The sequence below is a fragment of the Leuciscus leuciscus genome (assembly GCF_965113295.1).
Source record: "Leuciscus leuciscus genome assembly, chromosome: 1".
Taxonomy (NCBI): domain Eukaryota; kingdom Metazoa; phylum Chordata; class Actinopteri; order Cypriniformes; family Leuciscidae; genus Leuciscus; species Leuciscus leuciscus.
Genome location: NC_138725.1, coordinates 30,170,815 through 30,186,641, shown reverse-complemented (window position 1 = coordinate 30,186,641; position 15,827 = coordinate 30,170,815). Strand labels below are relative to the sequence as shown.

Below are 15,827 nucleotides of genomic sequence, written 5' to 3'. Positions count from 1 at the left end.
TATATATATATATATATATATATATATATAATTGTTTAATTGTTTGCTGAGGGGGGTCTTTACACTTACAATAAATGACAATTAGGGGATAAAATCATTTTTAACCCCTAAATCATTAACGGAGTTAAACTTACTGCAAGACATTCACACATAATGCCACCTCCACTTCCAGAGGATCTATCCCATCTAACATTGATGTCCAGGCATGACAAATAGAAGAAGGTTATTGCTGTTTCAGAGATACAAAGGAAGTCCAAATTTGAATGAGATAATAAATTGTATTATTATTTTACTTTTTTTTATTACATTTTTTTTTATTTATTTTTATTACAGTTTATTTGATAAATTCCAGTCTAGTTTTAGATCTGGTCATAGCACTCTTAGGATATTTACTGAATTAATGTTGATTCTGGTAGCTGTGTTGCTTCTTCTTCTTGATTGATCATATTAAATCGTATGTTCTACGGCTCCTATAGATCTCTAAGATCCAACCAAATGCGGCCTTACCTATGTTTCACCCATTTCAATTGAAACAGGCCCCGCCATACAAGGGGGGCCCCAACAGACCAGCAAAATCCCACAAATTTTCTCAGTAGAATATTGATTTTCAGCCATAATGTCTAAACCATCCAAGGTAGATTGACCATGAGCTACGAGGTTGTGAAACTAAAGTTTCTGCTCCTAAGCCACAAGGTATGAAATCAACCTTGTTATTTGCGATCTTCTGGAGAAGCCGTTCGCGGGGCGGTAAACGTCACCATGGTAACCGCGGAGGGAGTTCTACCAATCAGAGACGTCAGTTCTAAGCAAAACACTTGCTCTGATTGGTCGAACTCGCGCCGCGGTTACCATGGTGACGTTTACTGCCCCCTCGAACGGCTTTTTCTGCTCTGTGTGGTGTTCGGGTCATTTTGACCCGGAGAGAATTTTCTTTTACCCAAAAATACTAGTTAATGTTATCGCTTTGGACTGAAACTTAGTGACTTTATTCACAGATGGTATAACTACTTCTCAAATGTTTTTTAACAATTTTCTTACTTTTTTAGGGGGGATTTTGTCACCTTGTTACACTTGTGGTCTTCCCGGTCAAAAATGACCGGCCTACAAAAAATTTCTTATAAATCACTTGTTATGCAATATTATCACCCAATATTGGATTCAATCTTTTTGTCAACTTGTTCTCTTTCAATTAGGACTGGTTTTATATTTCTATTTGCATCTGATTAATCGTAGGCCTCATTTATTTGACAGTAGGCATCTCATTTTTTGAGTAAAAAAAACATAATTTTTTTATAATTTTGGACATTTTAAATAAAATCTGAAGAAAATTGGCACTGTTGATCACACTAGTCTACTTTAATATTTCACCAGGAATTTTGTTTTGAAAAACTTTTATTTTGTACAAAATGACACATTGTCACACTTGTGGTCTTCCCGGTCAAAAATGACTGGCCTACAAAAAATTGCTTATAAATCACTCTTTATGCAATATTATCACCCAATATTGGATTCAATCTTTTTGTCCACTTGTTCTCTTTCAATTAGGACTGGTTTTATATTTCTATTTGCATTTGATTAATTGTAGGCCTCATTTATTTGACAGTAGGCATCTACATTTTTTAGTAAAAAAACACATTATTTTTGAATAATTTTGGAAAAATCAAATCAAATCTGAAGAAAATTGGTACTGTTGATCACACCAGTGAACTAACATTTTTCACCAGGAATTTTGTTTTGAAAAACTTTTATTTTGTACAATATGGCACAGAGTTACACTTGTGGTGTTCCACTGGGCCATTAAGGGCCATTGTGGGCCATTGTTTCAATGGGCCATTGAAAGTGAATGGGAGAGACCAATGCAAATAATGAATGGAACAACACAAAATATGTATCATTTTAAAGCTTAGAATCTCAGCTTTTAAATGCATCTAATCACTTTGATCAACTCCTAACGAGAGCTGAGTTATTACTCTAAAACAGAGTGTTAACAGCCTGTGTCCCCCGCAGGCGCCACCTAGCTGCGAAATAAATAATCATATTTTTTTTTCAAAACTATTACCTTGATCAACTTAACATAGGTGTCATTTGAAATCTTAGAGACTGAAATTTACAATGAATGTAGCCAATTTGATAAACTCCTAAGTAGTGCTGAGTTATTTGCTGATAAATAGAAAAAAAACAAATTCATAATTTATAAACTACTTTTTTGTACTACATTCAGCAATATGTCAAATACAACACACAGCTCAATTAGTCCTCTGTCATATGTCATTTGAAAGGTCTCAATGAGTAGAATACAGCAAGCATAATTGTTTCAGGCTTTTTACTAAACTTGAGTGAGGTTTTTATAAAAGAAGCCCTTCAAGAGACCCATTTTTAAACCATATATGGATGATGGAATTTCAGACACATTTCTGCTCGTAACGTCATGAAACATGCTCCGATTGTGGAAAATAACACGTCATTATTTACAGCAGGAGCTCACGATTAAAAAGAGCCCAAACTCAATATATTCCATCAATAAGATCTAAAGATATTCCTCATGGCGTTCTAACACAAAAAATACCACAGACACACCTAGCCAAGTATATACTCATGAAGCTCTCATGTTTGGTTTTCGCTCATAACTTCACGAAGCATGCACAGATCGTAGAAAAATGTACATCATTATTTTCAGTAGACTATCACAATTAAAAAGAGCCCAAACTCAACATAATCCATCACTCAGATCTAAAGATATTCCTAATGGAGTTGTAACACACGAACCCCCACATGCGCTCACAGAGCCTTGACTATAGATGTAGCCTAGCACTTATGTCGCGTTTTAACTCATAACTCAATGACGCATGCATAAATTGTGGTAAATGGCACATCATTATTTACATGAGATTGTTAAGATTAAAAATAGCCCAAACTCACCATAATCCATCACATGCACATATGTGTACATAAACAATGAACATGCCCCTGAAAACTTTTCAGTCTCTCCCGTTCACTTTCAATGGCCCATTGAAACAATGGCCCTCAATGGCCCAGTGGAACACCACAAGTGTAACTCTGTGCCATTTTGTACAAAATAAAAGTTTTTCAAAACAAAATTCCTGGTGAAATATTAAAGTAGACTAGTGTGATCAACAGTGCCAATTTTCTTCAGACTTTATTTAATATTTCCAAAACTATTCAAAAATAATGTTTTTTTTACTCAAAACATGAGATGCCTACTGTCAAATAAATGAGGCCTACGATTAATCAGATGCAAATAGAAATATAAAACCAGTCCTAATTGAAAGAAAACAAGTTGACAAAAAGATTGAATCCAAATTGGGTGATAATATTGTATAACGAGTGATTTATAAGCAATTTTTTGTAGGCCGGTCATTTTTGACCGGGAAGACCACAAGTGTGACAATGTGCCATTTTGTACAAAATAAAAGTTTTTCAAAACAAATTTCCTGGTGAAAAAATTAAGTAGACTAGTGTGATAAACAGTGCCAATTTTCTTCAGATTTTATTTAAAATTTCCAAAATTATTCAAAAATAATGTTTTTTTAACTCAAAAAATGAGATGCTTACTGTCAAATAAATGAGGCCTACGATAAATTAGATGCAAATAGAAATATAAAACCAGTCCCAATTGAAAGAGAACAAGTTGACAAAAAGATTGAATCCAATATCGGGTGAAAATATAGTATAATGAGAGATTTATAAGCTATTTTTTATAGTCCGGTCATTTTTGACCGGGAAGATCCCGGGGGTTTTAGGGTTCTGAACACCACACAAGGGTTAAGTTTATGTTTTATGTGGGTAGGGCCCCATATTAGTTATTGAAATGGGCCCCCAGATGTTTAAGGCCGCCACTAGATCCAACAACCAGCTGCTTCTTGAAATTCCTCTGTCACACTTAATAAGCAAAAGATTAATTCTTGGTCGCTACCCAAAAATTGTGAAATGGATTACCAATGGTCATTAAACCCTCTACCTCTGAATACATCGTCTGATTACATATAACTGGTGACTTTGCTTTTGTCTGCCTTTGCTGTGCACTCTGCATTGGCTGGACAAAGATGACACATATTTTTTAACTAGGGCTGTCAAAAGATTAATCGCGATTAATCGCATCCAAAATAAAAGTTTGTGTTTAAATATATGTGTGTGTACTGTGTATAATTAAATTTGAATATATAAATACACACACACATGCTTGTATATATTTAAGAAAAATGTGTAATTTATATATAAAAAAATATTTAAATATAATATAAATTATATATAAATATATACAGTATATGTACACAGCAAAATCCCCAGTGTTAAATTAACACTCCTCAGTGTACATATGTGTCCACACTACAGAGTGTTAAAATTAACACTGAAGCAGTGTTGAAGTTAATGAGTTAATTAAGTTAACACTGAAGCAGTGTTGAAGTTAATGCGATAATTAAGTGATTAATTAAGTGATGATTCGCCATTAGTGGTGACACCTGATGTTAATAAGCTGAATCATTGATGGAAAGAGAAAAAACAATAACAGAAAAAAGAGAAACACAAGAACTACAACTGACTTCGAGTCATTACACATTGTTGCACTTATTACCAGTTTGACTTTATTTCTGTCATACATCGACAAAAGTTCTTGAGATTTAACAGAAGTTTAGATGGTAATGTTTTATGGAATTTTTCTTTTCAAGTTACCATTTTGGTGGTCAGTGTTTGCTTTAGTTGGGCTCTTGACCCTTTTCATTTTTTATTATTAGTTTTTCTCTGGTTGATACAAATCTGTGTTTATAAAGCACATTTGTTATTGCAAGAGAGAACATGACCTGCTGACAGTATGTTTTGATGATAAAAACATTATCATGTAGTGACCTGATTCACTGATGTCATTCAGAGTCTACATTTTTTACTATATGCTTGATGTCTTGTTTTAGTATTGGTGATTGTAGCACTGAGATTCTACAGTTTGAGATCCAATAGCCATATGAAAAATTTTGAAAATACTTTGAGCAAAGAAGTTAATGTGTTTAAACGCACAGACATCAAGAATCAGCATATGAATCTCAACAATGGTGACAATAAACCAACTAGTGACAAACAGATCAACTCTGAACATCACAAAACAAGCTACTAAAGTCAGAACAAAACAATAGCAAAATAAAAGCCAACAGAAAGAACAATGAAAATTACAGGACAATTCAGCTGCATAATTTATTCATGCTGCAATGCATGATGTCAGCCATTGATGCATTCTGATTGGTGGCTCCCATCATGCACTGCAACATTAAGCATGTGTTTGATTGTCACCATTGTTGATATTCATATGTAGATTCTTGATGTCTGTGTGTGATTTTGAAACCTTCAGATCTCTAAAACATTGCTGGAAGTAACTACTGTAGTGAAAAATTAATAAAACATTTAGATAATCAGTTTATAATGATGGTACCATCAGTAAATCAGGTTACTAGTAATTTCATCATCAAAACATAACCAGGGCTGCAGTCCCAATAGCATCTTAAGCCTAACTTGATCACAGACCAACTGCAACAAATGGTCTATATACGATCAAATTAGGCTTGCAATGCTTTCAGGAAACACAGCCCAAATCATAGTTTTTCTTGCCACAACACATATGCTCTATAAGCACAGAGTTGGAGCAGCCAGAGATAAACTAATGTTAAATAATAAATGGTCAATAGCCCAACTAAAGCAACCACTGGTCACCATAATGGTGACATGAAACGAGACATTCCATAAAACATTACCATCTAAATTTCTGTTAAATCTAAATAAGACCGTGTGTAGATGTATGACAGAAACAAATTCAAACTGGTAAAATAATAAGTGCAATAATGGTTCAAACTCAGTAGTTCTTGTGTTTCTCTTTTTTCTGTTCTTGTTTCTCTTTCCTTCAGTGAGTCTGCTTGTTATCATCAGGTGTCACCACTAATGGCCAATCATCACTTAATTAATCACTTAATTATCTCATTAACTTCAACACTGCTTCAGTGTTAACTTAATTATCTCATTAACTTCAACACTGCTTCAGTGTTAATTTTTAACACCCTGTAGTGTGGACACATATGTACACTGAGGAGTGTTAATTTAACACTGGGGATTTTGCTGTGTATGCAAATATTTCTTAAATATATACATGCATGTGTGTGTATATATATATATATATATATATATATATATATATATATATATATATATATATATATATATATATATATATAAAATAATTATACACAGTACACACACATATATTATGTAAACACAAACTTTTATTTTGGATGCGATTAATCGCGATTAATCTTTTGACAGCCCTAGTTTTAACATAATGTTTTGGTTTCACTTTATTTTGATGGTCCCTTTAACACATTCTGTTGACTAAGTAGCGTCGCACCTACATGTTTACTAACTCTCATTAGAGTGTTAGTAGAGTATTAGTAGACTGGTAGGGTTAGAATAAGTTAACATGTAGTTGCAAAGTTACTTATAGTCAGTAAGGTGAATGTCTGTTGGAGGACCATCACAATAAAGTGTTTGCAGATATTAAGCAGACACTCTACTAATACTCTAATGAGAGTTAGATGACATGTAGTTGCAAAGCTACACAGCAAAAACTCCAGTGTTAAATTAACACTCCTGGGAGTACATATGAGACCACACTTGTAGAGTGTAAAGTGTTAAAATATGAGTGTTAAATTAACACTCAAGAGTGTTAAAGTTAATGAGATAATTAAGTGATTAATTTAGTGATGATTGATCATTATTGAAGACAACTGATGTTAACAAGCAGAATCACTGAAGGTGAAAATCTCAAATTGTAAGCCACCGTTATGGTGATTATTGTTTGCTTTAGTTGGGCTCTTGACCTTTACATGTTTACTTTAAATTTTGCTTGTCTGCTGTTGTTGATTTATAACAGTCAGATGAACAAAGAAAAAATGTGATCTGATGGTGTTGGTTATGTTTTGACATAATCATGTTGTGATCTGAAAAACTAAAATTATTGAGATAGTTTGGATTTGTTAATTACAGCAGCTCTGTGATTTTACAGCATATGATTTTCAGTATTTTTCATGTAATCCAAAATATTTAATAAACATTGTTCTGATCAAAAGACTTTCAAATTAATTAATTTATTTAGAAACACAGACATCAATAATCAGCCTGTGAATCTCAACAATGGTGACAATAATAAAGCATGTTGCAGTGGCTGCCACCAATCACAACTCATTAATGGCTCCCATCATGCATTGCGGTATGAATAAATTATGATCTGAATTGTCTATGTAATTTACTTTTCCTAATTGAATATTCTGCTCGTCACCATTGTTGAGATGCATAGACTGAATCTTGATGTCTGTGTGTGCCTAAAAGAAAGATTTTTTTTTTCAAAACAACTTTTAAGAAATCCTTTGTATTATATCTAAAATTCTGGATATTTATGCAGAATCACAGTTATGCTGTAACCAACAACATAAATCTAGGTCAGAAATATGAGTTCAGTGATCAAGATCAAATGATGATTGTCATAATATAACCAACACCATCAGATCACTTTTTTTTTCTTTGTTCATCTGGCAGTTATAACTCAGATACAATAACCAAACAAAATCTAAAGTTAATAATATAAGGGTCAAGAGCCCAACTAAAGCAAACATTAATCGCCATAACGGTGGCTTACAATTTGTGATTTTCTCCATCAGGTGTCTTCAATAATGATCAATCATCACTAAATTAATCACTTAATTATCTCATTAACTTTAACACTCTTGAGTGTTAATTTAACACTCATATTTTAACACTTTACACTCTACAAGTGTGGTCTCATATGTACTCACAGGAGTGTTAATTTAACACTGGAGTTTTTGCTGTGTACTTATAGTCAACAGAATGTTCAAAAGGGACCATCAAAATAAAGTGTTACCAATTTTTTTTAATTTTTTTTTAATTTTTTTTTTATTCATGTCAGAATGTTTTGTTAATTTTAAATGTTACTGAATCAGAGTTTGACATTTTGGTATTTCCCTCTATAATAGGAGCTGTACTGAGTGTTCCTAAGATGGCCGCTGAGTGAACTGAAAGGGACTTTGCTTTGCAGAACAAATACGTCTAATGCATTTCATTATAATTTGTTGGGCAAGTTGCTAAAAGAATCCTGTTCAGCCATTATAATTAGTCCAAAAAATATCTGAAAAAAGGAGGGAACAAAGCAACACCAAATAACCACTAATGAATGGAAAAACAACTTTACAGCATACACAGATATAAAAAGAAAACATTGGTCGATCTTTCATCATTTTCAAAGACAGACAGACAGAGACAAACATTTTACAATATTCATTGCCAAGTTTAATTTGTATTGGAAAAAATAGTTTTGCATAGTAGTTGCTTTGTCATTTGAAATCACACTTCTAACCAAGCCCAGTTCACTACTGAAAAACACCAATAAACTCAGTATTATAAAACCGCATTATGGAATAACCTAAGTATTAGATTATGATGGATCATAAAAGAAACATTTAAAACACATGCTAGTACAAGTATCTGGGTAACATAACTCATTGGTTAAACGTAAATCTTACCTGCACTGCGCACCATATCACCAACACCTTGAAGTTCTAAAAATCAAAGGTCAAATATGATTGACATGCCAATAAAACGTCCATGTGACTCATTTGGATTTCCTTTAAAGACTTTAGACTCACATCCACATATTTTCCAGTTCACCAATGAAATATACAGTTTATATCAAATGCAAAAATAATAATAATAATATTTAAACAACTTTTTACAAAATAAGAATCTAATTAGTAACCTGAGCTTGTGATAAAAAAAAACATAAGACATGGTAAAATGATTAACAATAAAGATTACATTTATATTAAATTATTTGATATGTTATGTCATTTGGTACACTAGCCCACACAGCAAGTGATTTTGTCCCGAATGTGTCCTCAATCTGGCACTGCATGTCTCCTGTCAGCTAGAGCTGGGTCATGTTTGGCAATGATGGCAAACAACATGAGGGCCGATTGTTGGTGTGAGGATCCAAATCAATCCAGTGATCATCTGGTCCAAATCAGGATTATGACCTTGATCCAATCAAGTGCACTTTAATGCAGTTAAGATTCATTTTTAAAAATACTACATCTTCAGGATGTGATGCTTTGAGTGAGGAACTGTTGTAGAATAAGATTTAAAAGTTATTTGTGAAAATTTATGACAGTCTAATGCAGTTGAACTTATCTTAAAAAGCACGAAAAAAAAAAAGAGCCTAGTTTGTACATGTGGATCGGCCTGCGATTCGCTTGATTGAACTGCTTTCTGTTGAACTCACTCAGTAAATGATCAATCTTTAATTCTCAGACCGATATCTCTTTTTATTACTGGAACAGATCCAAATTCAAACTTTTATTATTGGATATTTATCTCCTTCTTTACTACTGATCGTAAAAAAAAAGAAAAATAAAAAAAAAAGTAAAATTAAAGTAAAATATTCTAATTTAAATAAAGTACAAAAAACTAAACAGAAATATTTTACAGGTATTTCCTGAATTAATTAAAATGACGTCCAGCAACAGAACATGTGAAAAAAATAGTCAAACTTTATTGTAATAAGTGAAGATGCAGAGATCTTGAGAGATCTGTTAGTGTGTAATGTTCTGTTGGGATTTAAAGGGTTTCTGTTGAGTTTATTGGGTCACCATTGTGTTGAAGTCAATTTTTTTTTTTTTTTTTTTTTTACACTGTAGATAAGGCTTAGGTGTGGCTCAGTTTTGGGTTTTCTGGTTTACTTAAAGGTGGGGTAAGTGAGGAGAGAGAACGAGCAAGAGGTAAAGTCTCTTTTACAGCAGTTAAGAGTAAGGTTAATAACAGTAAAAACAGGAACAACACAATCAAAGACACACTGTTAACCCTTGCTGTAAAAAAAGCCGTAATTCAGACAGTATCATACCATTTTCCATTAAAACAGTAATATACCCTAGAAAACAAAACTAGCCTACAGGAATATACTGTAAATGAACAGTGCTCCAAATCGACACTCAGAGGCTGTTTTCCCAATCACACCCTATACCCTCATTCACTATTCCCTACATTAGTTCACTAATATAGTCCACTTGAATGAAAAGAAGTGAGTGAATTGAGAAACTGATGAACACTGATAAGCAGAATCACTGAAGGACAGAGAAACAAGAACAGAAAAAAGAGAAACACAAGAACTACAACTGACTTCCAGTAACACTGATTGTGAAACCAGTTTACAAACCAGTTTATGATTATTTCTTTCATACATGTACAAAAGTTATTGTTGAGAATTAACAGAGATTTAGTTAATAATAAAATTTGTTGTCACCATGATGGAGATCAGTATTTGCTTTAGTTGGTCTCTTGTCCCTTGACTTCTTACCTTGCATTTCTCTCTGACTGCTGTAACAGTGAGTTTATAAAACACATTTGATATGGCAAGAAAAAGTCAAGAGGAAGATGGTCAGGTGTTTTTGTCCTTTTGTGATGATGTCACAATCATTTTGGACTACCTGATTTTCAGATTTTTCCTGTATATATTAATTGAATTTATGGGTATTTCATATTTAGAATATATCTGTGTATCTACAGAATGAAATCAATATTTCTATAATCATGTCTTCTGAAAAATAACAATTATATAGTGCATTCAATTTTATTTTACTCCTACTTAGTTCAGACACACACAGATATCAACAATCAGCATATGAATCTCAACAATGGTGAAAAGTTTCATGTCGCAATGCATGCTGGGTTCCAGGATAATATAAAACTCCCAGCATGCACTGCTGCATGAAATAGAAAGAAATATTGCCACCATTGTTGAGATTAATGTGCTAAATTGTGCTATCTCTGTGTTTCTAAAATATAATGTAGCTCTGTTTTTATTTTGGTTTATGCATGATGTGTTAAAAAAAATGTCATAGTAATTTATTGCTGTAGTTTCACAGTAGTGGTAATGTAACACTTTTGATCGAGGATAAAACTCTGAATGAATAAGAATTAATTCCTTAGTGAATGAACAGGCATTATGATGATTTTGTCATCATAAGCATTACAACCGCAATCATTCATAAACTGTGTGTGCACAAGTATGACTTGCAAAAACACAGCTCAAGCAGCAAAAGAAAAATGAATGTTTTAGCATCAGCATCCCAACTAAAGCAAGCACTGATCTCTATAATGGTAACTTCAAACAAACATTTTCAATAACAATTTCTGTATGACAGAAACAAAGTCATACTGGTTAATAATAAGTGTAATAATGTGTAATGGCTGGAAGTCAGTCGTAGTTATTGTGTTTCTCTATTTTCTGTTCTTGTGTTTCTCTTTTCTTCAGTGATTCTGCTTATTAATAGCAGGTGTTCATCACTAATGCTCACAATCACTTACATGTTCCCTTAATTATCTCACTGCAACACTGCCTCAGTGTTACTTTTTACTCTTTGTTGTGTGGATTTCCCTGTGGGGTTGAAAGGGTTAACAGTGTAAGATAAAAAGACACACCCACAACATGTATTTTAACAGTAATAAACTGTAAGTTATGAAACAGGTTTATACTGGCAACACTGTTGCCAGTAGTTTACTGTAAAATTTCATTTTTTGGGTCACCATTGTGCTGAAGAGTAGAGCCTGTGCTTCAGTCCAGGAGAAGATCTACAAATATTGATGAAATGCTGCATGTTGCTTTATTTAACAGGCGGTGACTGTGTAGTTGCTGGTCCAGTGGAAATCTCTTTATTTGCAAAAGTTTTGTTGTGGTTTCAAATGAAATAAGTTCACAGTAATACTTTGCTCACGTTATTAATGCATTATACATTTTAGTTTAATACATGTAAATGACAGTTGGTCAATTTAAGGTTTCTGCAAGTGAAATTAGTTAACTCGAGTTTTAGTGCATTTTACAGTAACATACTGTAGATTACAGTAAAGAACTGCACAATTAACAGTAAATTACTGGCAACAGTGTTGCCAGTATTTTACTGTAAAAAAAACCGGTAAGGTCTAACAGTGCACACATATTCACAAAATTAACAACATGGCCATCAGCCATATCACCCTGTAGCCTAAGACTGGTTACCCACTGAAACTAAGGAGGGCTGAGCCTGGTTAGTACCTGGATAAGAGACCTCCTGGGAAAAACAGGTTGCTGCTGGAAGAGGTGTTAGTGAGGCCAGCAGGGGGTGCTCACCCTGTGGTCTGTGTGGGTCCTAACGCCGCAGTGTAGTGACGGGGACACTATACTGCCAAAAGAGCACCGTCCTTCGGATGAGACTCCTGACTCTCTGTGGTCATTAAAAATCCCAGGATGTCCTTCGAAAAAGAGTAGGGGTGTAACCCCGGCACCCTTACCAAATTTGCACCTTGGCCTCTGTCCATCATGGCCTCCTAATCATCCCCATATGCTGATTGGCTTCATCACTGTCTCCTCTCCACCAGTAAGCTGGTGTGTGGTGGGCGTTCTGGTGCAGTATGGCTGCCGTCACATCATCCAGGTGGAGCTGCACACTGGTGTTGGTTTAGGAGATTCCCCCTTCCATGTGAAGCACTTTGAGTACCCAGAAAAGCACTATATAAATGTAACAAATTATTATTATTATAACAATAAATGACATCCGTCCTGGGACAAAACAAGTCTTTCTTCAAATCTTCCTCTTGCTCGTTCTCTCTCCTCTACCTTCATACACCCCTAATGCAGATTGGCTACACACGTTTGTTGTTGTATTGTTTTGTGTGTCTGTCCAACTTTTTCCAAACAGTTTTTTCAAATATCGCTTTCCCCACCTTTAAGTAAACCAGAAAACCCAAAACTCAAAACTGAGCCACATCTAAGCCTTATCTACAGTGTAACAAATAAAAAATATAAATAGATATAAATAGAAAGAAAGAAAGAAAGAAAGAAAGAAAGAAAGAAAGAAAGAAAGAAAGAAAGAAAGAAAGAAAGAAAGAAAGAAAGAATGAAAGAGCTTTCATTTGTTTGAGTCGGACTACATCGGTCATGCTGTATGTTTGTTGTTGTATGCAGCATGAGAGGAATGAAAAGAGGTCCAGGAAACTCAGCTCAATCTGCAAAAAACTTAAGGTGCACCATGTCACAAATATGTAAAATTGTGCGCCTCACATTTCCATGACGTATCATGCCATGATAGCAGGCACTAACCACTGTTGTCTAGATGCCACATCTTGCAATGCACACATAAAGTCCTCTTTGAGAGGCAAAAGCAAGAACCACATCCTGTCTGTCGCTATATAATGGTTTTGCTGTTGCACACTTGATCTCTAGCTAGCTTACAAATACAAATTTAGTGCTGTGGTTAAAAGAGGTTTGGTGAGAGAAAAAGCAAACATTTAGGAACATTATGTAAACAAAAAAGCTGTGCAAATTAGCACAAAATTTAAACTGTAGGATAAAACATGAAATGTGTAGCTGAAAAGCTCTCATTAATGTTTTGCATTATTTTGCATTATTTAATGACAAAACAAATGAAAAAAGCACCCCCCTTTTAAAACCATAAATTAAAAAGAAGAAACCCAAATTAGTTAGTTATTCATTGGTATTCCAAAACTCACTTTCTCTTTCCTCTCAGTATCGGAAATGTTTGTAAATGGATACACAAGTCAAACAACTCCTCTGCTGAGACCTTGAGAGATTTAATGTCTTCTTTTATCTTCAATTGATTTCATCTAAGGCTGTGTCTGAAGTCAGTTCTTGTGTTTCTCTTTTCTTCAGTGATTCCGCTTGTTAACAGCAGTGGTTCATCACTAATGCTGAATCATCTCTTAATTAATCACTTATCTCATTAACTTTAACACTTTCAACACTCTGTAGATTGGGTCAATATGTACTCTGTTGATTTAACACTGGGCATTTTGTTGTGTACCTGTAACGTTGTAGTAATAATGAAGACCTTGATTAGCTTGTTCAGGTGTGTTTGAATAGGGTTAGAGCTAAACTCTGCAGGAAAGTGGATCTCGCGGTCCAGAGTTGAGGACCGCTGCCTTAGACGAAGGTTGCCTTTCCAAATTACGCTTCTGGACACGTTTAGTCAATGAATGGAATGGGATCTCCTTCTTTTACAATAACACTTTCGAAATCTCTAGCTCGCTCAAATTTTTTAGGGGCTGAACGTTAAGGGTTGTTTTAATGGCATGTTTGTGCATGGCCATAGACTCCCATTCTAAAGCGGTCATGGGCAATTCTAAAATAGTCAAAAAGTCGAGACAGGAACCATTGTCAAAATTTCTTTGTCCACCACTCTTGTTCATCCAAAACAAACTACAAAATAGACTCAAAGTGTTAAATACCGGAATTGTCCTTTAACACTAGAAGTGCCAGAATTCCATAACTACTAGAACTGCCGCGAACGGTCATTTTGACCGCTAGATTCCAAACTCTATATCTTTAATGATACATACCCAATTGAGAGATTAATGCATTTATTGTATTAGGATATATTTTAAAAACAAAACAACACCAAACTGTACATTTAAACAAGTTTAATTATACATTTATAAATAATATCTGTAGATGTCCTGAACAAAATAACGGAGTAGCCTATGTTTTCATGTTTCCACTGTTTGATCGCGCCCGCCGACACACACACACACACACACACACACACACACACACACACACACACACACACACACACACACACACACACACACACACACACACACACACACACACCATATTACAGCATTGCAGTCTTGACATTGCAGCCTGTTCATTATAGCCATAATAAAATAGTCAACCTAACATATAAAAATTCCACTGCTCTGTTTATATAGTCAGTATAGCCTCGTGTGAAGAGGATGATTTTTTCCGTCGATATTGGAACGTGAGTGAAGTACAAAGCTAGAATTTTGATTCTAATTAGAGAATTACGTACGTGAGCCTAACGCTGCTTACTTTCACTTTCGCTTATAAAGTATTTCATTTTGGCTTGTTTATAGTTATTTTTAAATTCTTGTTCTGTTCTGAATATCATTACATTTAAATTATTTGTTGTTGAATATGTTTTGTGTATTTTTACCACATTTTATTGTTGTGTATATTGGTATAGCCTATAATAATACCGCAAAATTCAGTGCGGTCAATATGACCGTCTATGGCCGAAATAGGTAAATATGTTCATTTGTTTTTTTGCCTTATGTGCAATTTATATGAAAAACATTTTAAATGAAAATACAGACACTTTTAGGAAAAGTCAGGTACCGGCAGGATTTTATTTATTTTTTCAACAAAGTTATTGCAGATATAAAATTCAAAACGGTCAAAATGACCGCCATGGCACTTCTAGTGTTAAGGTCTCTTTGTCAAAACTTTTACGAGGGAAACTGATAAAACCTTCATATCAGAGAGAGAGCAGTGAAGAGTGTGTGAAGAGAGAGGAGACAATACATGGACGTGTGATCAGTCTGGTGGAGCTTCCAGCTGTCAATCACCTCTCAGAAGAGGAAGTGATGTGTCAGACTCTCTGCTGTCAAGTCAAGTCAAGTCAAGTCAAGTTTATTTGTATAGCGCTTTTCACAATACAGATTGTATCAAAGCAGCTTCACAGTATTAAATTAAAATAATACAACAAAGTTTGTTTCAAGAGGAATTTATTGATTGATAAAATTAAATTAAATATCCCCAAAATATCCCCAACTGAGCAAGCCAAAGGCAACAGTGGCAAGGAACCGAAAAACTCCATCAAGTGACCTAATGGTGTCCTAAAACTCCATCAGGTGACCTAATGGAGAAAAAAAACCTTGGGAGAACCCAGGCTCAGTCGGGGGCCAGTTCT

General features: G+C 34.3%; 1 long non-coding RNA gene across 1 annotated transcript in view; it reads right to left on the bottom strand.

Moving 5' to 3' along the window:
* The window catches only part of LOC309503405, a 311,403-nt gene that overhangs the window by 260,697 nt on the left and 34,879 nt on the right, over positions 1–15,827 (bottom strand). The window lies entirely within an intron of this gene.